This window comes from Oncorhynchus nerka, linkage group LG28 (genome assembly GCF_034236695.1).
Source record: "Oncorhynchus nerka isolate Pitt River linkage group LG28, Oner_Uvic_2.0, whole genome shotgun sequence".
Taxonomy (NCBI): Eukaryota; Metazoa; Chordata; class Actinopteri; order Salmoniformes; family Salmonidae; genus Oncorhynchus; species Oncorhynchus nerka.
Genome location: NC_088423.1, coordinates 59,437,078 through 59,449,823, shown reverse-complemented (window position 1 = coordinate 59,449,823; position 12,746 = coordinate 59,437,078). Strand labels below are relative to the sequence as shown.

At 47.3% G+C, this 12,746-nt stretch overlaps 1 pseudogene; it reads right to left on the bottom strand.

The window, feature by feature from the left end:
• LOC115113451 (serine/threonine-protein kinase BRSK2-like) overlaps nt 1-12,746 on the bottom strand; it is a 177,902-nt pseudogene that overhangs the window by 82,007 nt on the left and 83,149 nt on the right.

The window sequence follows — 12,746 nt, the reverse complement described above, 5'->3', positions numbered from 1 at the left end:
TCATAGGCCCCAAAACTCTCACACACACACACTGACACAAAGATAAAGAGCTATGGAAGGTTAGGAAGGCATCTCTATTCATCTGTTTTACATAACAGCACTATCCCTGGAAGACCTCCTGTCATACTGTCAGACCCTGCAGGACAACACTCTACTCTCTCTACTACAGTGACACGAAGGCCGGGTCATATTACCCTCTTTTTCGAACAATAACAACAACAAAGGCCATATGGCTCTCCATTGCTACATCTGGTGTCAAGCCCATGGTCTTACCTTCATGAGGACAGACTCGCTGAGTTTCTCTCTGTTGACGATCTTGATGGCCACTTTCTGACACGTGACACAGTGGATTCCCAGCTTCACCAGGCCTGAAACACACACGTTAGCAAATAGTGTGTCAAACACACACACACGCACAAATATACACAGTGAAGACAGTCAAACACATAATAAACGCACAGACACACACACACACACACACACACACACACACACACACACACACACAAAGCAAAGAGGGTCCAACGCACAATATCCGAATGAGTAGGCCTGTCTTGTTCGAACCAGTTATATCAGGTGTTTTTGTGCTGGGCTGAAACAAATCCTGCAACATCACACATTGACTCCAAGAACAGTTAGCTTTGCCTCGTGTATCGAACAAAGTCCCACTGAAGGGAACCAGAGTAAATGTCAGTGAGTAAGGAGAGTCAGTGAGTGCACTAAAGCCCTGGTCATCTCGCTCGGATAAAGAATACACACACATACAGATGAAAAGAGAGAGCATCGGTCAGCCCACAACTCCATAATAGAAAACATCCCTCAAAGCTCCTCATAAAAACCACTGTATGAAACCCCACAGAGCCACGCGAGGCCAACGTCTCCCATCTCGCCATTTTGCATCTCAAAGTAAATGTCAACTTCTACATAAACAGCAACATGAAAGAATCAATGCAGAGAAAGCAACAGCTTTATTTTATGACACACACACACACACACACTCACACACAATGGCGACATCTATCTTTTTCAAAGAGCTGAGCCTGGGGATAGGGTGTCACTTTCTTACTAAAAGGTCTGCATCTAAATACCACCCCACACTTCATATGCACCGCTTTTATTACCTGGCATACATATTTCAGAGAAGTACATATCCTACATTTGACTGGTGATTTCCCCATGGGTTTCCCCAAAGGTGCGAGGAAACTGGGAAACCGGGGCCGTAAACACCAGTGGCATTGAGCCAAGATGGCAGCCGCAGGGCTCTTTTATGTTAGGCAGTTAGAGCCGGAATGGCATCCTGGGCGACATTCACAATGTGCCATTGATCTTGCTGTCAGCGGAGCTCGGGGACGGCTGCTCGATTGCCTGGCCAACATGGGTTAGAAACCCCTGCAACCACTTTACACCAGGTAATGAATATTTGATATTGATGTAATTGCCTCGAATAGATTGTCCGTGTGTGTGCGTGTGTGTGAGCGCGTGCAAGTGACGGCACCAAAAGGCAAAACACAGGAGTGTGAGTCATCAGTGAAAGAACAGGAAAATATGGGAAATACGCTGAAAGAAATTAGAGAATGAAAGAGAGATGACGTGCGCTCAGTGAAGCTGGGGGCTTTAAAGAGAGAGAATGAGAGAGAAAATCTTATTGAATCAGCCAGGCACATATTGTATTGTGACAAGCCAAGTATACGGTTGAAGTCAGATGTTTACATACTTAGCCAAATATATTTAAACTCGGTTTTTCACAATTCCTGACATTTAATCAGAATAAAAATTCCCTGACTGAGCTCAATTAGGATCAACACTTTATTTGAGATAATGGGAAATGTCAGAATAATAGCAGAGAGAATGATTTATTTTAGCTTTTATTTCTTTCATCACATTCCAGTGTGTCAGAAGTTTACATACACTCAATTAGTATTTGGTAGCATTGCCTTTACATTTTTTAACTTGGGTCAAACGTTTTGGATTGCCTTCCACAAGCTTCCCACAATAAGATGGGTAAATTTGGTCACATTCCTCCTGACAGAGCTGGTGTAACTGAGTCAGGTTTGTAGGCTTCCTTGCTCGCACACACTTTTTCAGTTCTGTCCACATATTTTCTATAGGATTGAGGTCAGGGCTTCTCTGTATACATCAATGATTTCGCTCTTGCTGCTGGTGATTCTCTGATCCACCTCTACGCAGACGACACCATTCTGTATACCTCTGGCCCTTCTTTGGACTCTGTGTTAACTAACTTCCAGAAGAGCTTCAATGGCATACAACTCTCCTTCCGTGTCCTCCAACTGCTCTTAAATGCAAGTAAAACTAAATGCATGCTATTCAACCGATAGCTGCCCGCACCTGCCTGCCCGTCCAGCATCACTACTCTGGACGGTTCTGACTTAGAATATGTGGACAACTACAAATACCTAGGTGTCTAGTTAGACTGTAAACTCTCTTTCCAGACTCACATTAAGCATCTCCAATCCAAAATTAAATCTAGAATTGGCTACCTATTTCGTAACAAAGCATCCTTCACTCATGTTGCCAAACATACCCTCGTAAAACTGACCATCCTACCGATCCTGGACTTTGGCGATGTCATTTACAAAATAGAATCCAACACTACTAAATAAATTGGATGCAGTCTATCACAGTGACATCCATTTTGACACCAAAGCCCCATATACCAACCACCACTGCGACCTGTATGCTCTCGTTGGCTGGCCATCGCTTCATACTCCGCCAAACCCACTGGCTCCAGGTCATCTACAAGTCTCTGCTAGGTAAAGCCCCGCCTTATCTCAGTTCACTGATCACCATAGCAGCACCCACCCGTAGCACGTGCTCCAGCAGTTATATCTCACTGGTCACCCCCTAAGCCAATTCTTCCTTTGGCCGTTTTTCCTTCCAGTTCTCTGCTGCCAATGACCTGAACAAACTGCAAAAATCACTGATGCTGGAGACTCATATCTCCCTCACTAGCTTTAAGCACCAGCTGTCAGAGCAGCTCACAGATCACTGCACCTGTACATAGCCCATCTGTAAATAGCCCATCCAACTACCTCATACCCATACTGTATGTGTTTATTGATCTTGCTCCCTTGCACCCCAGTATCTCTACTTAAACATTCATCATCTGCACATCTTCCATTCCAGTGTTTCATTATTATATTGTAATTACTTCACCACCATAGCCTATTTATTGCCTTACCTCCCTTATCCTACATCATTTGCACACACTGTATAGACCTTTTGTACTGTATTATTGACTGTATGTTTGTTTATTCCATGTGTAACTCTGTGTTGTTGTATGTGTCGAACTGCTTTGCTTTATCTTGGCCAGGTCGCAGTTGTAAATCAGAACTTATTCTCAACTAGCCTACCTGGCTATATGAAGGTGAAATAAATGAAAAATAAATGGCCACTCCAATACCTTGACTTTGTTGTCCTTAAAAGCCACTTTGACACAACTTTGGAAGTATGCATTTGGAAGACCCATTTGTGACCAAGCTTTCACTTCTTGACTGATGTCTTGAGATGTTGCTTCAATATATCCACCTAATTTTCCTTCCTCGTGATGCCATCTATTTTGTGTTGTGCAACAGTCCCTCCTTCAGAAAATCACCCCACAACATGATGCTGTCACCCCGGTGCTTCACGGTTGGGATGGTGTTCTTAGGTTTTCAAGCCTCCCCCTTTTTCCTCCAAACATAACGATGGTCATTATGGCCAAACAGTTCTATTTTTGTTTCATCAAATCAGAGGACATTTCTCTAAAAAGTATGATCCATGTGCAGTTGCAAACCGTAGTCTGGCTTTTTTTATGCCAGTTTTGGAGCAGTGGCTTCTTCCTTGCTGAGCGGCCTTTCAGGTTATGTCGATATAGGACTCGTTTTACTGTGGATATAGATACCTTTGTACCTGTTTCCTCCAGCATCTTCACAAGGTTCTTTGCTGTTGTTCTGGGATTGATTTTCGGCTTTCGCACCAAAGTACGTTCATCTCCAGGAGACAGAACGCTTCTCCTTACTGAGCGGTATGACGGCTGCGTGGTCCCATGGTGTTTATACCTGCTTACTATTGTTCATACAGATGAACGTGGTACCTTCAGGCATTTGGAAATTGCTCCCAAGAATGAACCAGACTTGTGGAAGTCTACAAATGTTTTGATTTTCCCATGATGACATGCAAAGAGGCACTGAGTTTGAAGGAAGGCCTTGAAATACATCCACATACACAACTTCCGGGTTGGAGCGAGCAGTCGCATCCGCACTTCGGTCTGCACTTCGGTCTGCAGGTAGTATAACTTTTCATTACATTTCATTACATTTCATTATAGTACAACGGTTTGATTTGTCTAATCTTAGCAATTTCTTCTTAGCTAGCTACATAGCCGTCTTTGTATCAAAGATAATTGCGTAATTATCGTATTTCGTCGTCCTAACGTATCTGCCCAGCAGCTAGCCAGCTAGCTAACGCCCACCGTCTACATAGCTAGCTACATAGCCGTCTCTGTATCAAAGATAATTGTGTAGATAATTGTGTAGTCTAGAGCGATTTTCTAGGTTACCTAGCCAGCTATTGTCGTTCTTTTAACGCAACGTAACGTAATCAACACGGCTAGCTAGCTAGCCAGCTAGCCCCTGAATCAACAACGCAGCCAGCTATTTGTCGTCCTTAACGTAGGAGACACTGCTAGCTAGCCAACAGCTAGCCAACGTCTACCGATTAGAACTCAACAACCCGGTCGCATTCCGTCTCGCACCACAGGTAGTATCACATTTTCATTTAATTTCATTACAGTACAACGGTTTGATTTGTTTGATCGTAGCTAGCTACATAGCTAGCTACATAGCCGTCTCTGTATCAAAGATAATTGTGTAGTCTAGAGCGATTTTCTAGGTTACCTAGCCAGCTATTGTCGTTCTTTTAACGCAACGTAACGTAATCAACACTGCTAGCTAGCCAGCTAGCCCCCGAATCAACAACGCAGCCACTGCCAGCTAGCCTACAAAGTCAACAACGCAGCCACTGCCAGCTAGCCTACTTCAGCAGTACTGTATCATTTTTAATCATTTTAGTCAATAAGATTCTTGCTACGTAAGCTCAACTTTCTGAACATTCGAGACTTGTAGTCCACTTGTCATTCCAATCTCCTTTGCATTAGCGTAGCCTCTTCTCTAGCCTGTCAACTATGTGTCTGTCTATCCCTGTTCTCTCCTCTCTGCACAGACCATACAAACGCTCCACACCGCATGGCCGCGGCCACCCTAATCTGGTGGTCCCATCGCGCACGACCCACGTGGAGTTCCAGGTCTCCGGTAGCCTCTGGAACTGCCGATCTGCGGCCAACAAGGCAGAGTTCATCTCAGCCTATGCCTCCCTCCAGTCCCTCGACTTCTTGGCACTGACGGAAACATGGATCACCACAGATAACACTGCTACTCCTACTGCTCTCTCTTCGTCCGCCCACGTGTTCTCGCACACCCCGAGAGCTTCTGGTCAGCGGGGTGGTGGCACCGGGATCCTCATCTCTCCCAAGTGGTCATTCTCTCTTTCTCCCCTTACCCATCTGTCTATCGCCTCCTTTGAATTCCATGCTGTCACAGTTACCAGCCCTTTCAAGCTTAACATCCTTATCATTTATCGCCCTCCAGGTTCCCTCGGAGAGTTCATCAATGAGCTTGATGCCTTGATAAGCTCCTTTCCTGAGGACGGCTCACCTCTCACAGTTCTGGGCGACTTTAACCTCCCCCACGTCTACCTTTGACTCATTCCTCTCTGCCTCTTTCTTTCCACTCCTCTCCTCTTTTGACCTCTCCCTCTCACCTTCCCCCCCTACTCACAAGGCAGGCAATACGCTCGACCTCATCTTTACTAGATGCTGTTCTTCCACTCACCTCATTGCAACTCCCCTCCAAGTCTCCGACCACTACCTTGTATCCTTTTCCCTCTCGCTCTCATCCAACACTTCCCACACTGCCCCTACTCGGATGGTATCGCGCCGTCCCAACCTTCGCTCTCTCTCCCCCGCTACTCTCTCCTCTTCCATCCTATCATCTCTTCCCTCTGCTCAAACCTTCTCCAACCTATCTCCTGATTCTGCCTCCTCAACCCTCCTCTCCTCCCTTTCTGCATCCTTTGACTCTCTATGTCCCCTATCCTCCAGGCCGGCTCGGTCCTCCCCTCCCGCTCCGTGGCTCGACGACTCATTGCGAGCTCACAGAACAGGGCTCCGGGCAGCCAAGCGGAAATGGAGGAAAACTCGCCTCCCTGCGGACCTGGCATCCTTTCACTCCCTCCTCTCTACATTTTCCTCTTCTGTCGCTGCTGCTAAAGCCACTTTCTACCACTCTAAATTCCAAGCATCTGCCTCTAACCCTAGGAAGCTCTTTGCCACCTTCTCCTCCCTCCTGAATCCCCCTCCCCCTCTCCCCCTCCTCCTCTCTGCAGATGACTTCGTCAACCATTTTGAAAAGAAGGTCGACGACATCCGATCCTCGTTTGCTAAGTCAAACGACACCGCTGGTTCTGCTCACACTGCCCTACCCTGTGCTCTGACCTCTTTCTCCCCTCTCTCTCCAGATGAAATCTCGCGTCTTGTGACGGCCGGCCGCCCAACAACCTGCCCGCTTGACCCTATCCCCTCCTCTCTTCTCCAGACCATTTCCGGAGACCTTCTCCCTTACCTCACCTCGCTCATCAACTCATCCCTGACCGCTGGCTACGTCCCTTCCATCTTCAAGAGAGCGAGAGTTGCACCCCTTCTGAAAAAACCTACACTCGATCCCTCCGATGTCAACAACTACAGACCAGTATCCCTTCTTTCTTTTCTCTCCAAAACCCTTGAACGTGCCGTCCTTGGCCAGCTCTCCCGCTATCTCTCTCAGAATGACCTTCTTGATCCAAATCAGTCAGGTTTCAAGACTAGTCATTCAACTGAGACTGCTCTTCTCTGTATCACGGAGGCGCTCCGCACTGCTAAAGCTAACTCTCTCTCCTCTGCTCTCATCCTTCTAGACCTATCGGCTGCCTTCGATACTGTGAACCATCAGATCCTCCTCTCCACCCTCTCCGAGTTGGGCATCTCCGCGCGGCCCACGCTTGGATTGCGTCCTACCTGACAGGTCGCTCCTACCAGGTGGCGTGGCGAGAATCCGTCTCCTCACCACGTGCTCTCACCACTGGTGTCCCCCAGGGCTCTGTTCTAGGCCCTCTCCTATTCTCGCTATACACCAAGTCACTTGGCTCTGTCATAACCTCACATGGTCTCTCCTATCATTGCTATGCAGACGACACACAATTAATCTTCTCCTTTCCCCTTCTGATGACCAGGTGGCGAATCGCATCTCTGCATGTCTGGCAGACATATCAGTGTGGATGACGGATCACCACCTCAAGCTGAACCTCGGCAAGACGGAGCTGCTCTTCCTCCCGGGGAAGGACTGCCCGTTCCATGATCTCGCCATCACGGTTGACAACTCCACTGTGTCCTCCTCCCAGAGCGCTAAGAACCTTGGCGTGATCCTGGACAACACCCTGTCGTTCTCAACTAACATCAAGGCGGTGGCCCGTTCCTATAGGTTCATGCTCTACAACATCCGCAGAGTACGACCCTGCCTCACACAGGAAGCGGCGCAGGTCCTAATCCAGGCACTTGTCATCTCCCGTCTGGATTACTGCAACTCGCTGTTGGCTGGGCTCCCTGCCTGTGCCATTAAACCCCTACAACTCATCCAGAACGCCGCAGCCCGTCTGGTGTTCAACCTTCCCAAGTTCTCTCACGTCACCCCGCTCCTCCGCTCTCTCCACTGGCTTCCAGTTGAAGCTCGCATCCGCTACAAGACCATGGTGCTTGCCTACGGAGCTGTGAGGGGAACGGCACCTCAGTACCTCCAGGCTCTGATCAGGCCCTACACCCAAACAAGGGCACTGCGTTCATCCTCCTCTGGCCTGCTCGCCTCCCTACCACTGAGGAAGTACAGTTCCCGCTCAGCCCAGTCAAAACTGTTCGCTGCTCTGGCCCCCCAATGGTGGAACAAACTCCCTCACGACGCCAGGACAGCGGAGTCAATCACCACCTTCCGGAGACACCTGAAACCCCACCTCTTTAAGGAATACCTAGGATAGGATAAAGTAATCCTTCTCACCCCCCTTAAAAGATTTAGATGCACTATTGTAAAGTGGCTGTTCCACTGGATGTCATAAGGTGAATGCACCAATTTGTAAGTCGCTCTGGATAAGAGCGTCTGCTAAATGACTTAAATGTAAATGTAAATGTAAAGGTACACCTCAAATTGAATCAAATTATGTAAAATGCCTATTGGAAGCTTCTAAAGTCATGACGTAATTTTCAGGAATTTTCCAAGCTGTTTAAAGGCACAGTCAACTTAGGGTATGTACATTTCTGACCCACTGGAATTGCGAACCAGTGAATTATAAGTCAAATAATCTGACTGTAAACAATTGTTGGAAAAATGACTTTTGTCATGCACAAAGTAGATGTCCTTACTGACTTGCCAAAACTCTAGTTTGTTAACAAGACATTTATGGAGTGGATGAAAAACAAGTTTTAATGACTCCAACCGAAGTGTATGTAAACTTCTGACTTCAGCTGTATACAACAGTATATACTACTGCTAATTGGATCCAAATTAAAGTAGAATGTGTGAAGCATATGGATAGACAGTAAAATGATCAACAGTCTTTTAATCCACCTCTGTTGTAACATCTGAGGTGAGGAGAAATTATCTTTGGTTGTTGGCAGGATGAGAAGATGAGAGTGAGGGGAAGATAAGAGGGGGATGAGGAAAAATATTGTGCACAGTACTGAAAATGACTTAGTTTACAGTTTACACTGAGCTGTATTTCAGTGAGAGTATGAGCTACTAAGTCAACTCCCCAGATACTAAGCAAAGACTAGACTAAGACTAGAACACACACACAAAAACATACACATGCACACGCACACACACACGTCTGACCAACATAAATGAATCAGCAGCGCATCCCTATTGATTTCTCCTCCCTCTATCCTTCCCTCTGACTCTCCATCCCTCCCCCCATCCCTCCTTGGCCTGTTAAAATCAATACAATACAAAGCCCCTCCAGGACGATGTCATCAAAAATCTCAATGATGTCCAACCAGCCAAACCCTAACGCTGGCCAGTCCCAGAGCTGGGTATAGAACCTGGCTTTGTATTCAATAACTGATTCATCTTCTAGATTTATCTCACTGCTTTATCTTCAAAACAAGACTAAACCCACATACATGTGGAGTGGGATACATGTAAACAGGTGAAAGCTGAGGAGGCCCATCCATGCTACATGTCCAGCGTGTTAATTAGGCTACTGCTGACATGGCAAAGTATGTTAGGTGTTCAATAGTTCCTGTGGGACAGGGTGTCTGGTTGCTGGGGTTCTGTCAGCGTATTGCGTTCTGTACACATGCAGACACATGCACGCACACACACGTACAGCGGTACAAATGTTTACACATGCATGTAAAGTGTGTTCGGGAAGGCATTCAGACCCCTTGACTGTTTCCAAATTTTTGCTGCATTACAGCCTTACTCCAAAATGGATTAAATAGCTTTTTTTCCTCATCAATCTATACAAAATACCCCATGATGACAAAGCAACAACAGGTTTTTAGACAATTTTGCAAATGTATTAAAAATAGTAAACTGAAATATCACATTTAGTATTCAGACCCTTTACTCAGTACGTTGTTGAAGCACCTTTGGCAGCGATTACAGCCTTGAGTCTTCTTGGGTATGACGCTACAAGCTTGGTACACCTGTATTTAGGGAGTTTCTCCCATTCTTCTCTGCAGGTCCTCTCAAGCTCTATCAGGTTTGATGGGGAGTGTCGATACACAGCTATTTTTATTTTTATATCCGGGCTCTGGCTGGGACACTCAAGAACATTCAGAGACTTGTCCCAAAGCCATTCCTGAGTTGTCTTGACTGTGTGCTTAGGGTCGTTGTCCTGTTGGAAGGTGAACAGTCGCCCTAGTCTGTGGTCCTGAGTGCTCTGGAGCAGGTTTTCATCAAGGCTCTCTCTGTACTTTGCTCCATTCATCTTTCCCCCGATCCTGAAGTCTCCCAGTCCCTGCCACTAAGAAACATCCCCACAGCATGATGCTGCAACCACCATGCTTCACCGTAGGAATGGTGCCAGGTTTCCTCAAGACATGACGATTGGCATTCAGAACTAAGAGTTCAATCTTGGTTTCATCAGACCAGAGAATATTGTTTTTCATGGTCTGACAGTGCTTTAGGTTTACTTTTATTTAACTAGGCCAGCCAGTCAGTTCAGAACAAATTCTTATTTTCAATGACGGCCTAGGAACAGTGGGTTAACTGCATATTAGACTCATCAGAGTTGCTTTGTATGAAATAAATGAATCTCTTGTCCGGCAAGTTATTAGAATCTTGAGATAACACATATCCACCTGGACACACACATATGACACGTACATACTGCTATTTGAGGCCTACACGCTCGATTAGTGTAGTGTTAGCTAGCTACATAGTTGTCTTTGCTGTCTTCGTATCCAAGATAATTGTGTAGTTAGAGTGTGTAGTCTTAGAGTGATTATCTTAATTTACCGAGGTTAGCTAGCCAGCTATTTTGTCGTCCTTAACGTAGGAGACACTCCTAGCTAGCCAATAGCCAGCCAACGTCTACTGAATAGAACTTTCGCATTCTGGTCGCATTCCGCTTCGCTCCACAGGTAGTATCATATTTTCATTTAATTTCATTGCAGTCCCAACGGTGTGATTTGTTTGATCGTAGCTAGCTACTTAGCTAGCTACATAGCCGTCTTTGTTTCAAAGATAATTGTGTAGTCTAGAGCGATTTTCTAGGTTAGCTAGCCAGCTATTGTCGTTCTCCTAACGCAACGTAACGTAACCAACACTGCTAGCTAGCCAGCTAGCCCCCGAAAAGCAGCATTGTAGAAACTTCACACTCAACGGAACGACTTGATTAGGGTAGTGTCAACAACGCAGCTAGCCTACCTCAGCAGTACTGTATCATTTTAATCATTTTAGTCAATTAGATTCTTGCTACGTAAGCTTAACTTTCTGAACATTCGAGACGTGTAGTCCACTTGTCATTCAATCTCCTCTGCATTAGCGTAGCCTCTTCTCTAGCCTGTCAACTATGTGTCTGTCTATCCCTGTTCTCTCCTCTCTGCACAGACCATACAAACGCTCCACACCGCATGGCCGCGGCCACCTAATCTGGTGGTCCCAGCGCGCACGACCCACGTGGAGTTCCAGGTCTCCGGTAGCCTCTGGAACTGCCGATCTGCGGCCAACAAGGCAGAGTTCATCTCAGCCTATGCCTCCCTCCAGTCCTCGACTTCTTGGCTCTGACGGAAACATGGATCACCACAGACAACACCGCTACTCCTACTGCTCTCTCTTCGTCCGCCCACGTGCTCTCGCACACCCCGAGAGCTTCTGGTCAGCGGGGTGGTGGCACCAGGATCCTCATCTCTCCCAAGTGGTCATTCTCTCTTTCTCCCCTTACCCATCTGTCTATCGCCTCCTTTGAATTCCATGCTGTCACAGTTACCAGCCCTTTCAAGCTTAACATCCTTATCATTTATCGCCCTCCAGGTTCCCTCGGAGAGTTCATCAATGAGCTTGATGCCTTGATAAGCTCCTTTCCTGAGGACGGCTCACCTCTCACAGTTCTGGGCGACTTTAACCTCCCCACGTCTACCTTTGACTCATTCCTCTCTGCCTCCTTCTTTCCACTCCTCTCCTCTTTTGACCTCACCCTCTCACCTTCCCCCCTACTCACAAGGCAGGCAATACGCTCGACCTCATCTTTACTAGATGCTGTTCCTCCACTAACCTCATTGCAACTCCCTCCAAGTCTCCGACCACTACCTTGTATCCTTTTCCCTCTCGCTCTCATCCAACACTTCCCCACTGCCCCTACTCGGATGGTATCGCGCCGTCCCAACCTTCGCTCTCTCTCCCCCGCTACTCTCTCCTCTTCCATCCTATCATCTCTTCCCTCTGCTCAAACCTTCTCCAACCTATCTCCTGATTCTGCCTCCTCAACCCTCCTCTCCTCCCTTTCTGCATCCTTTGACTCTCTATGTCCCCTATCCTCCAGGCCGGCTCGGTCCTCCCCTCCCGCTCCGTGGCTCGACGACTCATTGCGAGCTCACAGAACAGGGCTCCGGGCAGCCGAGCGGAAATGGAGGAAAACTCGCCTCCCTGCGGACCTGGCATCCTTTCACTCCCTCCTCTCTACATTTTCCTCCTCTGTCTCTGCTGCTAAAGCCACTTTCTACCACTCTAAATTCCAAGCATCTGCCTCTAACCCTAGGAAGCTCTTTGCCACCTTCTCCTCCCTCTTGAATCCTCCTCCCCCTTCCCCCCTCCTCCCTCTCTGCAGATGACTTCGTCAACCATTTTGAAAAGAAGGTCGACGACATCCGATCCTCGTTTGCTAAGTCAAACGACACCGCTGGTTCTGCTCACACTGCCCTACCCTGTGCTCTGACCTCTTTCTCCCCTCTCTCTCCAGATGACATCTCGCGTCTTGTGACGGCCGGCCGCCCAACAACCTGCCCGCTTGACCCTATCCCCTCCTCTCTTCTCCAGACCATCTCCGGTGACCTTCTCCCTTACCTCACCTCGCTCATCAACTCATCCCTGACCGCTGGCTACGTCCCTCCCGTCTTCAAGAGAGCGAGAGTTGCACCCCTTCTGAAAAAAACCTACACTCGA